This window comes from Ahaetulla prasina, chromosome 4 (genome assembly GCF_028640845.1).
Source record: "Ahaetulla prasina isolate Xishuangbanna chromosome 4, ASM2864084v1, whole genome shotgun sequence".
Classification (NCBI taxonomy): domain Eukaryota; kingdom Metazoa; phylum Chordata; class Lepidosauria; order Squamata; family Colubridae; genus Ahaetulla; species Ahaetulla prasina.
Genome location: NC_080542.1, coordinates 126938944 through 126958941, shown reverse-complemented (window position 1 = coordinate 126958941; position 19998 = coordinate 126938944). Strand labels below are relative to the sequence as shown.

Genomic DNA, 19998 nt, shown 5'->3' with positions numbered 1-19998 from the left:
ACAACAATCCTTTCAGGTATTGTATGTACGCTGGATAAAGAGATAGCAACTGTCCCATGGTCACCGAGTGAGATTCCATGATAGTGAATTGGATTGTAAGTCTCCCAGTGCTAGTTCATTACTTTAACTTCTAAGCCAAAGAGAAGACAACCTGCCATTGCTCTACTTTATAACAGTGAATAGTCACATTAAGTAGCAGATCTAGGGCAGGTTGTGGTGGATCAGCATTTATGGATAAAACAATTGTTATGCATCTTATGGAGGAGGAAATTTGTGTTGCATGGAAAGCAGGCTGTGTTAAATGAAGATTTACATGCCTGTCTAGTAGGAGAGACAGTTTGTCCTTTGCCTCAGGCAGCAAACTGTCTTCTCCAGCTTAACCAGGAACATGAATGACAGGACTAGTGAACAGACGTAAGTTACGTAAGTCTAGATTTCTGGTAAACATTAGGAAGAACATTTTAAGAGTAAGAGCAATTCAACCTCAGGGAGATAGAAGTTGTCCCATCTGGGAGACCTTCAAGCAGAGCTTGGGAAATCATCTCCTGTAAAGCAAACCTATATGAGAATTTGTAGCAAAATTTGTAGACAATTTGGAAGGGAGGGAGGGAGGGAGGAAGGAAGGAAGGAAGGAAGGAAGGAAGGAAGGAAGGAAGGAAGGAAGGAAGGAAGGAAGGAGGTGATGGAACAAAGGAAGAAAGGAACAACAATAACATGTTAAGCACCTCTTATGAAAGTATCTGCAGTGTTACTGTCAAGAGATAAGAATTGCAAAGCATCTGCTCAGATCGCTAAAATTACATCCTATTCAAAAATTCATAAATCGTAAAGTTAGAAAAATGTTGGAATTGCTTAGCAAGAGAAAACATTTCCAAATGTTATGCCACATCCCCAAATCCTGGACACTTTGTATTTTGGCAAGACCATTTCTCGTTCATGCTTTTTGTAAAAATGTATTTTTGCATACTGTAAGATGGAAATGACTTCTAAAAAACACATCCACATTTTTAAAAGTATGTTATTAGTAGTTCCCTCATTTATGCTTCCAGTAAGTGGTTGAAATGGCATTACAGCCAAGACAGCTTCATGCTGTAGGCAATTGCTAATTGCTTGTTGCAAAGCAAGAAAAGGAAAAATCACTGCTATTAAATTCAAGCATGCAAGGAAGAAGAAAATCATATACTATAGAAATATTGCATTAGTGAACTAAGGATCTTGCAGGGCTTTTTTTTCTGGGAAAAAAACATTTTCTCAAATGGGTCACTTTGTAAAGAAACAAAATCAACAATCAGACCATCAAAACTTTTCAACAGATAGATCCCAGATATAGCAAATGTGCAGGTTTTCATGTAAGTCTAACATTATTTAAATTAGATATTTTTCTTTCTCATCACACTCTGCAGCCACATACTTCTCCCCAAAGGTTCTCCAAACTGTGGAAGGTCTTCTGAATGGGTATTTCTGAGTTTTAGAAAACAAAGGATGTGTGTGAATAAGCAGTGGTGTCCAGAGGATGAGACTCCAAAAGTCATGATGGCACCCACACAATGGTGCAATCAAAATACTCCATCTGTATTTTATGTGTATCATATCAAAGAGATTTTTGTTTTTGTTTTACTATAACCCATGGATGCCCTGGTAGAGATATTAGATATATGTTGCAGCACCCAGATTTGATAGCCCAGTGCCAAAAGGCCTTTTTTTATTTATTTATTCATTTTATTTTATTTTATTTTGTCACAACAATATATGTAGGTATCATACAAAAAAGATTATATAGTATATAAATACATATATGACTAAATATAAGGAGGTATAAGCATATATATATATAGGAAGAAGAAAAGAAAAACAATAGGACAGGAACGGTAGGCACGTTTGTGCGCTTATGCACGCCCCTTATGGTCCTCTTAGGAATGGGGTGAGGTCAATAATAGAAAGTTTTTGGATAAAGCTTTTAGGATTATGAGAAGAGACCACAGAGTCAGGTAAAGTATTCCAAGCACTGATGATTCTGTTACAGAAGTCATATTTTCTGCAATCTAGATTAAAGCGGTTGACATTAAGTTTAAATCTATTAGTTGCTCTAGTATTATTGCAATTAAAGCTGAAGTAGTCTTTAACAGGAAGGACATTACAATAGATGATTCTGTGAGTTAAGCTTAGGTCTTGTCGAAGGCGACAGAGTTCCAAGTTTTCTAAGCCTAGGATTTCAAGTCTGGTGGGATAGGGTATTTTATTGTTTTCAGAGGAATGGAGAACTCTTCTTGTAAAGTATTTCTGGATATGTTCAATTGTATTGATGTCAGAGATGTGGTGAGGGTTCCAAACAGGTGAGCTGTATTCTAGAATTGGTCTAGCAAATGTTTTATATGCTCTGGTTAGTAGTGTGGTGTTTTTGGAAAAGAAGCTACGCAAAATTAGGTTTACAACTCTTAGAGCTTTTTTTGCTATGTAGTTGCAGTGGGCTTTGGCACTTACATCATTTGACATGAAAACTCCAAGGTCTTTAACAGGATGGGGGTCGTCTGTCTAGTATGTACTTAGTTTTTGGGTTCTTTTTTCCTATATGTAAGACTGAGCATTTGCTGGTTGAAATTTGAAGCTGCCAATTTTTAGACCAAGCGGTTAGATGATCAAGGTCCTTTTGAATGATAGAAGTATTGTCTGTGGTGTTAAATAGTTTGATATCATCAGCAAAGAGAACACAATTACTTGAGATATGGTCACAAAGATCATTAATGTATAGTAAAAAGAGTGTTGATCCAAGGACGCTGCCTTGAGGAACGCCACTCTTGACAGGAACAGGATTTGATAAAGCATTGCCAATTTTGACCACTTGTTGTCTGTTAGACAGAAAAGCAGATATCCATTTGTGAAGGGGTCCTGAGATGCCATAGGATATTAGTTTTAGGAGAAGTTTATCGTGTACTACTGAGTCAAAAGCTTTGCAGAAGTCTATGTAGATTGCATCTATTGATTTGCCTTGATCAAGATTTGAAATCCATATGTTTTTGCAGTGGAGAAGTTGCAAGTTACATGATAATTTTTTCCTGAAACCAAATTGTTTATTGGAGAGTACGTTGTTAGTTTCTAAGTGTGAGGTAATGGATTGGTTGATGATTGATTCCATGACTTTGCAGGTGACGCAGCAAAGAGAGATCGGTCTGTAATTTTCGACTAAGCTGGGGGTCTCCTTTTTTGAAGATAGGGATGACTGTGGCTAGTGACCAAAGTTTGGGAAGAGAACTGGTAGTGAAAGCTTTATCAAAGATAATACTTAGGGGTTCTGCTATATTAATGGAAAGTTTTTTTAAGAAGTATGCACATAGTCCATCGGGTCCAATAGATAGCGATGGTTTTAAGTTATGAAGACCTTTTCCAACGTTGTCTTCTGTGAAATCTATATGAGTTAAATCATCATAATCATTGCTGGTACGTTTGTGGAATGTCGGATATGTGTTATCGGAGTTAACAAAAATTTATGTGCAAGAGGAAAGAAGGAAGGAAGGAAGGAAGGAAGGAAGGAAGGAAGGAAGGAAGGAAGGAAGGAAGGAAGGAAGGAAGGAAGGAAGGAAGGAATTATTATTACCATATACATTGGCATCTTCAAATTATATATAGATCAGTGGTGGGTTTCTACAGGTTCATCCAGGTTCAGGCAAACCAGTAGTGGACGCTGCGGGAAGCTCCGCCCCCCCAGGCATCATTAGGGATGCTCTATGCATGCACAAGTTCTGCGCATGTGCAGAAGCACCACACGTGAATGAAGTGAGCAAGTGCACGCATGAGCTCACAGTTCCAAATTGGTAGCGAAGGTAAGTAGAACCCACCACTGATATAGATTATCTATCTATCTATCTATCTACCTATCATCCATCATCAGTTCCTTCCATCCAAGCTGTAAGTACTTGGGTGATTGACTTATGTAAGTAGAAAGAGGACAAAAATAGGAAAGCTGTAAAGAAAGATTGAAAAATTGGAATTATCATTACCATATCTATCAGCATTTGCAAATATACAGAAATGCACCTTTATATACATCCTCCAACCAATGTTTGTGTTTGTATTTTGACCTGATACAATGCCCTCTGTGTCTAAAACTAGCAAAAGTTCTTATTTTCCCTAGAAGCAAATCTTTAAAGTCCAGAGGATCATTGCAAGCCAGATGAAATCGCTCTAGGGGATCAGGCCAATTAAAACAACTTTTGCCTATGTCAGAGATGGGATTTAATGCTGATACAGTTTGAAAAACAGCAATTGTTGCTCTGGGGAGGGGGAATTTTCATTCTGCATTTCAGGAACTTGACAGGAGTCTTTGAAGTCTTAAAATTAAAATAGTGAATGTGGAGGGGGGGGAGTTTACGCCATTCTTCCCTTTTCATTTACCGCTCTGGCCTTTTCTTTTTTCTTTTTTAAATTAAGAACCAGTACTTCTTTCTACAGGTTTTCACAAGGAAGATTCTACATTAATTAACTGTAATCTTCAGAGATTGCATTTTCCTCAGAGATTTAAAAGCTAGCAGGGGGTTGTGTCTAGGCAGAAAGGAGATTATTAAAACTTTAATAATGTGTGCCTTTGAACCTTCCCAAATTCTTTACAGTTTTTCCTAACATCTCTGCCCTAGATGTCTGCCTAAAAAAAAAAAATACCAATGCCAGCAAATTAAAATTATTTGTTTATGCTTTTGTAGATCTTTCAGCGAATATTCTATTTTAAAAGTGGTTGGAAAAAGAGTGTCTGGTGTTCAGGAGGATCTTGGCAACACTAAGGGCTGCTTCAGACTATATGGCTATATTACATAGTTATGCACCAGTCCTTGAGCTGGCAGGAAAAATATGTCAACATAAATTGTGCTGCCCCATTGCCTTTCCTTATGGCAGAACAGTAACACAGCTGTCCTTAGAAGCTGATTGGACACCAAGTTAAAGGAAAGGGTGGGTGGGAAGCTCTATTTCTTGTACCATCAAACATGAACAAGTGGCAAGAAAAGAACAAGAGATCTCAATTACAAGGAAAGAATTATCCAGAGCAAGCTCATTAGGTGAACTCCATCCAGTGGTGAAATCCAAATTTTTTTACCACCGGTTCTGGAGGCGTGGCTTGGTGGGTATGGCAGAGGAAGGATACTGCAAAATCTCCATTCCCACCCCATTCTGGGTCCAGCCAGAGGTGGTATTTGCCGGTTCTCCAAACTGCTTAAAATTTCTGCTAACGGTTCTCCAGAACCTGTCAGAACCTGCTGGATTTTATCCCTGGCTACAACCTATTTCATCCTATGACTTTCCATTGTCCTTGTGGCTGGTTAGGTAGGTTATGTTTAAATGTGGCTTCTGTTCAAAACAACCCAGGTGACAAGTGCAGTGGATGGCACAGAGTAATGTGGGTGGAACAAATTGAATCTGAGCAAGTATCTGAGCAAGTCACAGATAGACAAATGCTGGTGTAGACTTTCACAGCTGATATCTGTTGAGCAATGTTGGGCTTCAAGATTTAGTGACCATCAGAAAAACCTTCATCTAGACTATGACAAAACCCTGAAGTCCAACACTGCCCCAGATAAATAAATAATGGAAGTCTTCCTTATGGTATATGATGTTGCTAAACTAACATCCCTCCAAAGTGAGCCAAGTAATTGTAGTGCATTGTATTACAGCTAGTCATGTGAACTATACTGGTAGAAAGCGGTCCTGGAAGTGTTAGCCAGTAAAGATGGCAGTTGTATAGTTTGTGCACAAGTATTTCAAAAATAAAATTCAAAAACAGTATGAACGGAATGAAAAAAAATATAGCCACATAAAACTTCTCAGCATAAGTAGGAAAAACCTTTATTGCAACCAGTGTAGACAGAACTGTCAACATACAGTTGGCAGAACCTGGCTTTTTTCCAAGCTTATATTGACCTTTGGTCACTCTTTCGAAAGGACTAGATCTGTGTTTTAAATGTGGTTTTAGCATTATTTTGTGTTTAGAAAACATGCTTGCAAGGTATCCATCTAGGACCATGATGGCGACTGTATTATCCTGCACACATGCTGGAGTGGCACTCAAAGCTATCTCTCCAGGCATGCGAGCCATCGCCTGCTCCTCTTCTGGGTTCCAGCACATGCACACTGGCCAGCTGGTCTTCGCACGCACATGCATATCAGAAACCAGAAGACCAGGTGGCCGGTGCACATGCATACACCAGAAACTGGAAGATAATCTTCCCAGCGTGCACTTGTGCACCGGGTGACTGCTCTTCCGGTTTCTGGCACATGTGCGCACACACTCACATTTTGGCACTTGATGCCAAAAAGGTTCGCCAACACTGATCTAGGACTTAGTAAGTGCTTTGGAAAGAAATAGTCAAGTATTATGTATGCAGAAAATTTTTCAGCCAAAATGGTGCTGAGCATCTGCAGTCAGCCCAAAGCTACTTTTTTTCCCCCCCGAAAGGAAACTGGATTTTCTTGGGTTGTTTTTTTTTTTTTCCCTAAGAAAATGTTTTGCTGAACGTTTGCTGAACTGAAGAAGCTTCTTGGATAAAAAGCAAAATGCTTTAAAGAAAAAAACCTCAAAACACTCCAGTTGCTTTAAAAAAAAAAAAAAAAAGCTTCTTTTGAACAACTCTGACCTGGATGATTGAGAATTTTCAGACCACAACAGATCTGGAAGACAAGAGGAGAGAGACGAGCAGTAAAACAGAATTAGGAAACTCCCAAGTAAATTTACAAAGGTAGTTTCAAAGTTGGTTTTCCAAAAGGCAACTGGAATTTCTTGTTTTTTCTCCTTAAAAACAAAAGTGAAATGTTGCCTTTTGGAAAAGCACCTTTGGAACAACCATGAATTGGATAATTGAGAATATCCACAGACATTGACGGTCTTTGTAAGTTCCTGTTCACTTCAAGTGGAGTCAAGAGTTTTACTTCCCTAAGGGATCAGACTGGGGCAGGTCTGACACTCACCGAGATTGGAAACATCCAAATTTCCATGTGAAATTTCCAGGTTATTTCATGAATATGTGGGGAGCGCGTTTCCCAAGTATTATTTAACATCAAAATTCGTTTGGGAATGTGTCCTAATTCCTACCAAGATTATGTTTTATGCTCCTATAGTGGAAAGATTGAGTTTAAATCTGCTAGCCATGGTCAACTAGCAATAGCAATATCATTTACTTATATACCACTTTACAATTCCTCCCAGCCCTCTCTAAGCTGTTTACAGAGTCAGCCTATTGCCCCCAACAATCTGGGCCCTCATTTTACCCACCTCGGAAGAATGGAAGGCTGAGTCAACCTTGAGCCTGGTGGGATTTGAACTGCCAAATTGCAGGCAGCCAGCAATCAGCAGAAATAGCCTGCAGTACTGCACTCTAACCACTGTGCCACCAAGGTTCATAATACATTTAATTGCATCTCTTGATTTCCAAAAGAGACAACTTCTCACAAGACATCTAGATCACTCTCAGAATTCTTCAGCCAGCCATACTGCAGATTGGATAATGTGCTAGTTGGCTGGGGAATTATGGGAGTTGAAGTCTATAAATCTTAATGTTTGGAAGGTCGAAGATTGCTGATCTAGATCAGGGGTCAGCAACCTGCGACTCTGGAACTGCATATGGCTCTTTCATCCCTCTGCTGCGGCTCCCTGTTGCTGGTCAGCTCCACAGTTGATAGGGCTTTTGGTTAGCCCTATCAACCGAATGGTAGGGAAAAGGATGCTGGCTAGGAGGGCACTCTTTGGTGGGAGAACCAGACTTCCGGTCAGCAGAGAAAGAAGGACACCGAGCTAGGAGGAGACTATGATTATTTTTTTTTAATTTGAATTTATATCCCGCCCTTCTCTGAAGACTCAGGGCGGCTTACACTGTGTTAAGCAATAGTCTTCATCCATTTGTATATTATATACAAAGTCAACTTTTATTGCCCCCAACAATCTGGGTCCTCATTTTACCTACCTTATAAAGGATGGAAGGCTGAGTCAACCTTGGGCCTGGTGGGACTTGAACCTGCAGTAATTGCAAGCAGCTGTGTTAATAACAGACTGCATTAGTCTGTTGAGCCACCAGAGGCCCTTATGATGGGGGAACTGGACTTCCAGTCAGCTCCAGAATTGAATGGGGGCTTCCGGTTAGGACCTTTATGGCTCTTTGACTGTTTAAGGTTGCCGACCCCGATCTAGATATGAGTAGTTGCAAAAGGTCAGTTTGAGAGCCTCCCGTTTTTTTTTTATTTTAAAAAAGAAATCTTTAAAGAATCATTAAAATATCCTGGTGTCTATGGCAGCATTCAAAATTGTGCAGTCATTCAAAAGATTGCTGAACCCTATTTCAGGCACAAAGGATTTAGAGTGTGCTACTTCCTTACTTCTTTCATGGTTGTGAAAAACTGAAGCTAGGAAAAGAGAAGGCAAGTCACTACAGTTCCCTGAAATATCTCAGCCACTAGAACAGCCCATCACAGACATGTGAGACCCTGTTCACATTCAGACAAGGAGGGGGAAAATGATTGACAGCAGGCATTCTGTGTCTCATCAGATTTTGAGGGAACTAAACACCATTATGCACAAACTATGAAGCCAAACTCCCATAACAGCAAACTTGGGAAAATAATCAGGAGATTTAAAATGCTGGTTCTGGAATGTAATTATAGGGTTGGGTTACCACCCATTCATAATTTTTATGCACAGTTCATATTTTGGGAACTCTGCCCAAAGTAAGTAGAAAACTTCATTATAAACAGAGTTTGTTCTCCCTCCCCTCATCCCCCTTTTTTGTAAGTTTTATAGACAGACAACCATTTTTTTGGAGAGCTGGAAGTGGTTTGAGAAACATTTCACTTCCTACGGATTAAGATGCATTTCTTTTAGCTGACTGTGGTCTTTGACCAAACAGGGTTGGCAGGGTTCTGAAGCAATATCTGCAAAATCTATTTACCCGAGCAAAAATGAGATGAGTAAATATTTTACTGTATGTGCTGTGATCTCGCTTTCATACCGTCTTCAGTTCAAAATCTGGAGAGGGGAAAAAAGCATTTTCTCTTGCCTTCCAAGTAGTAATCAGCAGAAAAAAAGAGGAAGAGGACAATAGAATTCTCTTTTATCAGAAGAGGATAATGGTAGGAAAAATTGTCTATAAATTTATAAAGGGTTATCACATATGACATATAAGACAATGATGATGTTAGACAGACTTCTTCCTTCTAGATTTCTACCAGATCTGCTGGCTATTAACTTCCATAATTCCTAGCCAATCTGGAGAAATTATGACAATTTAAATCCATAGTCCAACACACAAAACAATAGGTTGTGAGCAACTACGTGAAAGTTTAACAGGTAGTCTTCTAGCGCCAGTTACATAATCACTTCAATAATATTTGGCATTAATATAGCATTCAACAGTGTATGCATTATTATACAACAGCCCAGGTAAGAGCAAAGTTATTTTCCCTATGATGCAGGTGTATGAATCATCCATAGTGGGTAAGATTACCTTAGGTTACAAATAAGTTCGTTAAAAGGTAACTGGGGATGTCTTCCTATATAACTTAGACGACATTTCAGTTTTTTCTCCCTTTATTCAATACGTACCTGAGATGTACATCATCTACTCGCTATGGCTGACTCATATCTATTAAAAAATATAGGTACTTTTCATTAATATCCCACCTCTTCTGTTTATCCTAAAACCTGTTCATCAGTATTTGTGTTGTCTCACCCCTGAATAAATTTAACAAGCAGATTGCCAAAATGTTGATTGCATTGCTAATGCATTTCTTCCTGCATCTCTTCTAAGTCTTATAGAAGACTTATGTAATTGCTTGATAAAATATAAATAAGCTCAAAAAACAGTCATATTGAAATCACACAAATAGATAAAATAGCCAGCAGTCTTTTCCTATAATAACCACAATGACTGTGGGAATACTGTATACCAGCAGGATAAGATTCAATACAATGTCTTCCCTCACTCATCTTATCCAGCAAGTATTACTCAGGGATATTTTGCTTCTAATTCTGGATGTTATTTATAGCCATCATTATTAGCATTGAGATATATATATATATATATATATATATATATATATATATATATATATATATATATATATATATATATATGTAGGTCTTTGGTTATTCGGGTTTTCTCCCGCGTAAAATTGGAAGTGTCTTGGCGACGTTTCGACGAAGTCTCATTCGTCATCTTCAGGCTTCAGCTTCGTGCTTCTGGGAGCAATGTGTGATTGCAGCTGTTTCTTCCTTTTTAACTGCTAGTGGGGTTTGAACTGATTGGGTGGGAGCTTGGCTGTGCTCTGATTGGATGTGGGTTTTGTGCTCTGATTGGCTGGGGTGTGTGCGGTTTGGGTGGGGGCTTGGTTGTGCTCAAATTAGTCTGAGTTGCAGGGGGATCTGAGCTAGTGATCCGAGCTAGTGATCCGAGCTAGTGATCCGAGCTAGTGATCCACTAGCTCAGATCCCCCTGCAACTCAGACTAATTTGTGCACAACCAAACCCCCACCCACACACGACACACCCCAGCCAATCAGAGCACAAAACCCCCCCATCCAACCAGACCACAGCCAAGCACCCACCCAACCCCCCTCTAGCAGTTAAAAAGGAAGAAACAGCTGCAATCACACATTGCTCCCAGAAGCACAAAGCTGAAGCCTGAAGATGACGAATGAGACTTCGTCGAAACGTCGCCAAGACACTTCCAATTTTACGCGGGAGAAAACCCGAATAACCAAAGACCTACATACAAACACCCGCGAAAACCTCAGAAAACATATATATATATATATATATATATATATATATATATATATATATATATATATATATATATATATATATATATATATATATATGGAGAGAGAGAGAGAGAGAGAGAGAGAGAGGTGCCCAGATAGGTGCCCAGATTCACTAAAATTTTCTATTCATTTTTAATAACATCCGAAGTTGGTGGCCATCATTACATTTGGAATAGCTACTTCCATGATTTAGGTAGCACATTGAAGTGAGAATTTCCCACCATTCCTGATTCTCAGTGCAATTTCATGGTAGGGGCAGGGGTTGGGAGTTCAAAGTAGTCCCATCAAACACAGAAACAAATTCCAAATTGATTGCCAAATCAATTGAAAAGCTAAGGAACCTAAAGGTCACCTGTATTGAGAATATGACAAGCTGAAATGAGTATTTTGTGTTAAAAAACAAAAGCAGAAGGTAGAGAAAACAAAAGATTTAGGATAAAAGATTGCCTTGACTTTAATTTTTCTCCAACTGCCTTCTAAGATACACGTGTCATTCAGAGAGGAGAGTTCTTTAATAAAAGAAATTCTATAGACAACTTTTCTTTGGTCTAGTTGCCAGCAATCTCCTGGAGGGAATAAATAGGAAGGAAATTAAGACTGATTTCACACTGTTGGAGTGGAATGATCAAACACAGTAGTGTTTCATTGGTGTGGCCATTGCTTCCTAAAGAATTCTTTTGATCCAAATGTCTCCAAAGAAATGGGAGGGTTATTTGGGACCCTCACATGTAGAAGAATCCATCCAAACATGGTTCTATATTTCAAATGATCGGATAGATCAATAATTGTAACCAAAAAATAAATCCTTCCTATCTAATTATCATGTAATCCCAATAGTTGTTCCAAATATAAGGGATTGTGTGGATTAGGGGTTTTTATACTTTGGGTTTTTAATGTTGTAGGCTGCCCAGAGACCTTGTGTGAGAGCCAGCCATATAAATTTGATTCATAAATAAATAAGAGGTTTCCTACATGACTCTTGTTTACTGGGTTACTGATTTCAAGGGACAATAAAATGGAAGCAAAAACACCAAAATAAATTGCAGAAAGAAAAAAGAAGAGGGGGGTTTAAATTATTATTCATCCCCCCCCCAAAAAAAACCTGTTAGGATGCCTTAGGCCGCAGGGGTGTTAACCGGCAGCTCACGGGCCAGATGCATCATGCGCAGGCCACGCCCACCCCAGCTCCGTGAATAGGAAAAATATCGCGAAACGTCGTGCTTGACACCTGTGTCCTTGGGGATCTGATCCTGTAAGAGAAAGTCAAAACTGAGCTTTAGGGAATTAGTTTTATCCTTAATAGCAGCACCAGTTCCCATGAAGAAGCAATGGTGGTTTTGTCCATTTTAAAAATGCAAGATCGAAGCGATGCTCATGTCCTTTATAACTCAGTCAAAGGCTTCTCTGTCAACTTTTTACTGGAGGAAACCTGGGATCTTGATTTTGTACAATATGCAGAATGCATGGGTACCACACAGATTCCAATTCTTAAGCGCTTTCTAACTCTTCCTTTCATGTTAATTCACAATTGGTCAGGGGAGGGAAAAAAACCCAAATTGACTGCAGTAATTAAAGGGGAAAATACAACAAACCCATCTCAAAGATATCAATAAAAGCAGTACATTTTCATTCTAATTGGTGCCCGTAGAGGCTTCTAGACCTCTCCTATAAAACACTCTGCTGGTGTGTGATTTCATTAAATGAATAGCTGACTTGCACAATAATTACAACCTTTCTCTTGTTTAAATTTTCTTTCAAGTTTACCACCTCCCCAAGATGATAGGTTTGTAACCTCTCTTCCACTCAGCTACTCGTCTCTGCATTTCCAATCAAAGGATGCCATGGAGTCATTAAAAACATAGTTTGATGTTATCATGCTCTGAATGGGGGTAATTTGGTGCAGAATTAGTAGCTGTGCCTGTCAGTTTAAGCTTTATTTCATCTCCCAGTCCAGGTGGCAATCTTGATTCCTTAATTTTATGGAAGAAACACACTCCAAAGGATGAGATGTGAAGTTTCTAATGAATTTTGTTTAGGGAAGAGAAATTAAGCCACCTAAGAAAACTACAATTAATGGCATAGCGAATGCGAAACACTATATTTACCTAAGGTCTGTAGACATCATTGCTAAGAATGCCTTTGGAGGATTAGCCTTCCAGCCAATTTGAAAGAAACATGATTGTTCCTGCTGCTAGTAAATGTTCACAATTTTCAAAGACATAAATTTTTGTTGTTGTTGTTGGGGTTTTTGTTGTTGTTGTTGTTGTTTTGGCCTTCTCTGACTATTGACCTCTTCACTTGGCTTCTTCTCCATCCAATGGTGTTTCCCTTTTCTCTTTTTCCCCTTCCAATGAAGCCTCCCTTATCCATTTAAGCATTTCACTGTATCTGTTTTTCCGTCTTTCTGCCATTTCTACTGGAAGAATGGATGCAGAAAGAGGAAATGCCAAACCAAAAACACTATCAATTGTGTTTCAGGAATGAGGTTATCCATTTTATTTTCTCCTGCTGAAGCAAGAGAAGAAGATGCGGAAAGACACAGTCACCCTTCAGGTCAAGCTGATGGAACATTTACAGCAAGTAAAGACACGTGTATATGTAATGTACTCAACAGCATGCGTGAGAAGAGGTGTAAGAACGATTAAAAAGCATCATGAGGCAAATCACATCACAGTCCACATATGAAAGAAAAAACTTGCAGCCCAATGCCACAAGATCTTTTTTTTTCTCCTTGAAATGAAAGCAACCGTTTTGGGCAGAGGTCAACATGTGCCTGGCTGCAACTTCTGTCTCCTTCCTATATAGCACTGTCGGTGAACCTATGGCACGCATGCCAGAAGCAGCACACAAAACCATCCTGTGACAAATGTGTGGCCTCGCTGGCTCCTGTTCCACGTTCCTGTGATCACACACGCGCCGGTTACTGGCTGTTGTGCGCACAGGAACAGCGGAACTCAGAAGAGCGGCGTTCCATCACACATGTGCAGGCTGGCACCTGCCTTTCTGGGTTGACGTTGCACACATGCACAAAGGCCAGCTGTTTGTCGGGCATGCATCCATGCCGGTATTTGGGTGTTAAGGTGCTGGCTCGCGCATCCACAATGGACCACTGCTCCTCCGGGTTTCGGCACTTCTACCTGCGTGAAGGCAAGCAGGGCTGCACATATTTCACAGGATGGTTTCATGTGCCACTTCCAGCACGCAGGCCAGCACGCAGGGATGTCAAAGATTCTCCATCACTGCTATATAGGTTCCTATCCCATTAGGCAGTGTTTCCAACCTTGGCAACTTTAAAACGTACGAACTTCAGCTCCCAGAAATCTCCAAATCGCCTTGCTGGCTGAAGAATTCTGGAAGATAGGACCCACACAATTTAAAGTTGCCAAGGTTGAAAAACACTGCAATAGGGACTCGTCTAATCTGTTTCTGACTGTAACATCATAAACAGAAAATCCCAAACTAGCATAGCTGGGGCTATAGCCACCATTCCTGAAATGTTACCTTTCAACAAGTAGGGTGGGTTTTCTTAATATTAAGAAAAAACTATCTGATTGATTGATTGATTGATTGATTGATTGATTGATTTTTTGCCGAGAATATTTGTATGTGCATTCCAAAGTCTGTAAAAAATCAATAGCACATGATTCTCTGACATTTTTGAGATTCACTGTCAAGCTGTGTTTTGAGTCTGGATCCAATGGCTTCTGAATTTTGTTAATATTGCACAGAAAAGAGAAGAAAAATATTTTGCAATGGAATGAGCTTTTGAGGCAATGTAGTAGGTTAATGCAATTTACAGATGCAGGAAATACCAAACCAAAGCACACACACTCACATGTCTATATATATATATAAATATCACATTGTTTCAGAAATGAAGAAGTCTGTTTTATTTTCTAGCACCAAAGCAACAGAAGGAGACGCTGAAACACACATACACACCAACTCAAGGTGATGCAACAGTTGTAGCAAAAGTAAAGGAGAGTGCTGGGAAAATTTTAAACCCAAATTAATTTCTTTCTGCTTGAACTAACCACTAGCTTCTCTCTAAAACAGTTTCACTTCTGCTGTCATCACTCCCCACTGCTAATTAACTTGCATCTGTTTTGCATTTGAAATTTACAACGCCTGCTCTATAGCTATGGTAGTTTGCATCTAGCACTAAACATGTGTTCATGTTTACTACAGACAAGGTCTGAATCCTTTTGACTTCCAACAGCATGCCTTTCATGTCCTCAGCAAGAGAACATTTGTGAGAAAAAGCCTGAATTTGTTAAAAATGGTGGAAAGTGGATCCATTTAGATGCCAACACATGGCTGTAGCTACATGTGTACAACTAATAGCAATATCTAAGAGTTTCAGTGCCACTGGAAAACAAGTCTGTAGAATATTCTGCAAAATATCTTCTGGAAAAATTACAAGAACAAATGATCAAAGTGAGATATTAAATTCTGAATCAACACTAGATAAAATAGCCTTGCTCCAATGGGAAATTTCTTCACCATGCCAATATTGCTGGAAATGAAAGAGGTATGGTTTGCAAGGCACATGATGGGGGAACGCTGATGTAAGAAAATACAGCCCAAATTTTTCTGGACAGCTATTGGTATCAATGTTGTTGGCATTAATATTATGTGTCTGTGGCAAACAATTGTTTTGCATTACCCATTTCTTAGGACGTGGGTCACCTGACAGAAATACGAATCTAAAATCTCAAGGCCAGATTGTATGGGGAGATTTAGCCACAGCTTTTCCAGTCTTAATCCTATGGATGACAACATTTTGGGTGGGTGGGCACAAATCTTTCCCTTAGTTTCCCATGTAAATAAAAATGAATATTCATCTTATATAATTTTGTTAAACTAAATTAACATTAAATTAAAATTAAGATTTTTAGAGCTCAGGTTAGCATACTATATATAATTCATGCCTTGTTACTAAATCAATCGTTGTTTAAAACAGCCATCAATCTTTTAATGAGCTCTAGTGTTTTTTAAGGGATGGACATGTAAATGTGAGGCTTCTTCAAGTAAAACCAAACTCCTAATAATCTCATGGACATATTCATGTCATTTTCCTAATTAACAATGCCTTCTTCTAGAAATTGGATGTCTTGGTCTAACCCACAATCCTGAAATTCCTGGTAATCTCCCACCCAGGTGCTCATCTGCCCTAATCCTGTTTAGCTTTTCATCAGCAAGGAAGACTATTTATTTATTTATTTATTGTTTAAATTTCTATACCGCCCTTCTCCCAAAGGACTCAGGGCGGCTTACAGCCAAAGATAAAACAATTGATACAAAAATTAAAACCAGTTTAAGAAGAGAAAATTTAAGGTTGGCTGAACACTATAAGACCCATAAAAACCCCATTTAAAAAATCCATTAGGCCAGTCCTGCGTGATGGAACAGAAATATTTTCAGCTCGCGTCGAAAGGTCCGGAGATCAGGGAGTTGGCGGATACCTGGTGGTAGCTCATTCCAGAGGGTTGGTGCCCCCACAGAGAAGGCCCTCCCCCTGGGTGTCGCCAGCCGACATTGTCTGGCCGACAGCACCCTGAGGAGACCCTCCCTATGGGAGTGCACTGGTCGATGGGAAGTCGCTGGTAGCAGCAGGCAGTCCCGTAAATAACCCGGTCCTATGCCATGGAGTGCTTTAAAGGTGGTAACCAACACCTTGAATTGCACCCGAAAGACCACCGGAAGCCAGTGCAGCCTGCACAGGAGAGGTGTTATATGGGAGCAATGAGTCGCTCCCTCTATCACCCGCACGGCCGCATTCTGAACCAGTTCGAGCCTTTAGGTGCTCTTCAAGAGGAACCCCATGTAGAGAGCATTGCAGTAGTCCAGACGGGAGGTGACGAGAGCATGAGTGACTGTGCATAAGGAATCCCGGTCTAAGAAGGGATGCAACTGGCGTATCAGGCAAACCTGATAAAAAGCTCCTCTGGCGACGGCCATCATATGTTCTTCCAATGACAGCCATGCATCCAGAAGGACGCCCAGATTGCAGACCCTCTCTGTGGGGGCAAATGACTCGTCCCCCACAGTCAGCGATGGCATCAGCTGATTATACCGGGATGCCGGCATCCAAGGCCACTCGGTCTTAGCGGGGTTGAGTCGGAGCCTGTTTTTCCCCATCCAGACCCGCACAGCCTCCAGACACCAGGACATCACTTCGACGGCTTCGTTGGGGTGGTTAGGGGTGGAAATGTACAGCTGTGTATCATCAGCGTACAGATGACACCGCACCCCAAAACCACGGATGATCTCATCCAGCGGCTTCATATAGATGTTGAACAGGAGAGGTGTTCTGTTTCCCTCCCCCCAATACTCCCAGCAAAGAGTCAGTCAGAGGCCTTCTTTTCTAATTTATTTACATAGATAATGTCCTGGCCACGTCTACCCACGGGCCTGCCAAGTTTCTGGAGATAACGAGGAAATTATAGATAAGGCCAGAATTACTCACGAATATATTCTTCCCTCCATTGATACAGTTTGCCCGCGCAAATTCATTGCTTTGTCCAAGACAAAAAACCAGGAAGTCCCGCCTCCTATTTATAGTCTCTGCAGATGTCACTGCATGACAATCATAACTTGGCTTTATCCCAACGCTGCTTCTGCTGCGCACGCCAGTCACGTCTGCGCAGTCTTGCATCACTCCAAAACTGTTCTTGGGGCGTTGCCAAATCAGAAGAAGGCTCCAGAGAATCAGGCCTTGCCGGCCCCTCCTCCTCCCTTTGAGTGGGTGCCAGGGAGGGAGAGGGCTCAAGAGAAGCAGGGCTTGCCAGGTCTTCTCCCTCACTTTCTGAATCATCCGAGTCCAGGAGTCCGGGTCCAGGAACCTGGGTCACAACAAGAGGCGAGAGAACTGACCCCTGAGGCACCCCACACAAGAGGCGCCTTGCAGTCGATCTCTGCCCCCTGCCAACACCGTCTGTGATCGGTCAGAGAGGAAGGAGGAGAACCACCGAAAAACGGTGCCCCCCACTCCTAACCCCTCCAGCCGACGCAGCAAGATAGCATGGTCGATGGTATCAAAAGCCGCTGAGAGATCTAACAGGACCAGGGCAGAGGAACAACCCCTGTCCTGGGCCCTCCAGAGATCATCCACCAACGCGACCAAAGCCATCTCTGTGCTGTACCCAGGCCGGAAACCGGACTGGAACGGGTCCAGATAGACAGCTTCATCCAGGTACTGAGGGAGCTGATGCGCTACCACACTCAACAATCTTCGCCACAAAACAAAGATTGGAGACCGGACGGTAGTTCGATAAAACAGCTGGATCCAGGGAGGGCTTCTTGAGGAGGGGTCTCACCACAGCCTCTTTCAAGGCTGTAGGAAAACACCTTCCCTCAAAGAAGCGTTAACAATTCCCTGAAACCAGCCTCGTGTAACCTCCTGTGTGGCCAGTACCAATCAGGAGGGACACGGGTCCAATAAACATGTGGTTGCATTCAGCCTCCTCAGTATCCTGTCCATGTCCTCGGGAGCCACAGTGTCAAACTCCTCTCCGATGGCAACCTCAAGACCCACCTCTGTCATCCCATCCGAAACTACCCAATCTGTGTCCAGCCCATCCCGAATCTGAGCGATTTTATCGTGCAGATATTTTCCAAAGTCCTCAGCACGGCCTTGCAAGGGATCTTCCCTAGCTCCCTGAGTAAGAAGGGAACGGGTCATCCTAAACAAGGCTGCTGGGCGGTTATCTGCCGACACAATAAGAGCGGAGAAATATTCACGCTTCGCCGCTCTTATCGCCACTAGATAGGTCTGAATATGTGACCTTACTAGTGTTTGATCAGGTTCAGAACGGCTGGCCCTCCAACCACTCTCTAGGTGTCTTTTCCGGTGCTTCATCTCTCTCAGCTCCTCGGAATACCAAGGAGCCGGTCAAGATCGGCGCTGGGTCAGAGGCTGCAAAGGCACGACGCGGTCCAAGGGCCCCGTCGCCGCCCTTTCCCAGGCGGCGATGAGTTCTTTAGCCGAGTCGTGGGCTAGATCCTCAGGAATTGGCCCAAGCTCCGTCAAAAACCTCTCCGGTTCCATCAGGTGCCTGGGACGGAACCAACACGTCGGTTCCGTCTCCCTGCGGTGCGGGTTGGCGGTTCGAACGTCCAACCGAAGGATCGAATGATCCGACCATGACAAGGGTAGAGTGACTATGGGCCTCCTCATAACAAACAAAGAAAAGTTTTTGTTTGTACCTAAGTCCTTGAGTTCCAACACATTTCAGGATAACTGAGTAGTAGCTTTTGCTTTTTAAAAAAATGTTATTTCTACAAAGGCAGGCTGCTTCTACATTTTAGATTTTGGAAGCAGGATAATTTCTCCAAATCCATCTCCAGATTTCAGGAGATTCAGAAATCAATAGGAAAGTGAAAAAGCTATTTGTCCTGGATTGGGCACTTGCTCTCTTTCTGTCCCTTGTGGAGATGCCTCCATCAAGTTCAAGTCAAAATATACATATGGTAGATACATTGTGAAAGATGCCATGGTGTCACTTCATTGCATCTGAATGAGAGCTAGTTTGGTTTAGTAGTGGTTAAAAAGCAGAAGATTAAAAAGCAGAAGATTGTCAGTTCAAGTTCCACTTTAGCCATGAAAAGACATTGAACCATTAGTGTTCCAATATCTAAGGGGCTGCCATAAAGAAGAGGGGGGTCAACCTATTTTCCAAAGCACCTGAAGGCAGGACAAGAAGCAATGGATGGAAACTAATCAAGGAGAGAAGCAACATGAAATTAAGGAAAAATTCCTGACAATTTGACCACTTAATCAGTGGGTGCTTCAACACAGGAAATTTTTAAAAAGAGCCTGGACAGCCACTTGTCTGAAATGGTTTAGGATTTCCTGCTTGAACAGGGGGTTGGACTAGAAGACCTCCAAGGTCCCTTCCAACTCTGTTATTCTGTTATTTATTCTGTTATTCAGGCCAGCTCACCTCACAGGATTATTGTGATCAAACGAGGAAGGTGTGCTGAATATGTTCACCACTTTGAGTTATCTATAAAAATAATAGACAGGATACAAACAAACGAGCAAACAAACAATGTCTTCTCCTACCAACCCAGAGAAGAGAATCTGCATCAGGTTGTCCCTCCAAGAAATCCCTCCAAGGAGACCAAAGGCTCATTTAACTACAGAAGACAGGCTGCTTTGTGAATTACTCTAGTGTGAATAAGAATATCTGCTGTGGACAGAAG

General features: G+C 41.3%; 1 long non-coding RNA gene across 2 annotated transcripts in view; it reads left to right on the top strand.

Moving 5' to 3' along the window:
- The window catches only part of LOC131198531 (uncharacterized), a 147651-nt gene that overhangs the window by 122000 nt on the left and 5653 nt on the right, over positions 1-19998 (top strand). For both annotated transcript variants that reach the window (XR_009155109.1, XR_009155108.1), the window contains exons 2-3: positions 13270-13371; positions 14692-14742. This is a non-coding gene — a long non-coding RNA (uncharacterized LOC131198531). The remainder of the gene's footprint in view (positions 1-13269; positions 13372-14691; positions 14743-19998) is intronic.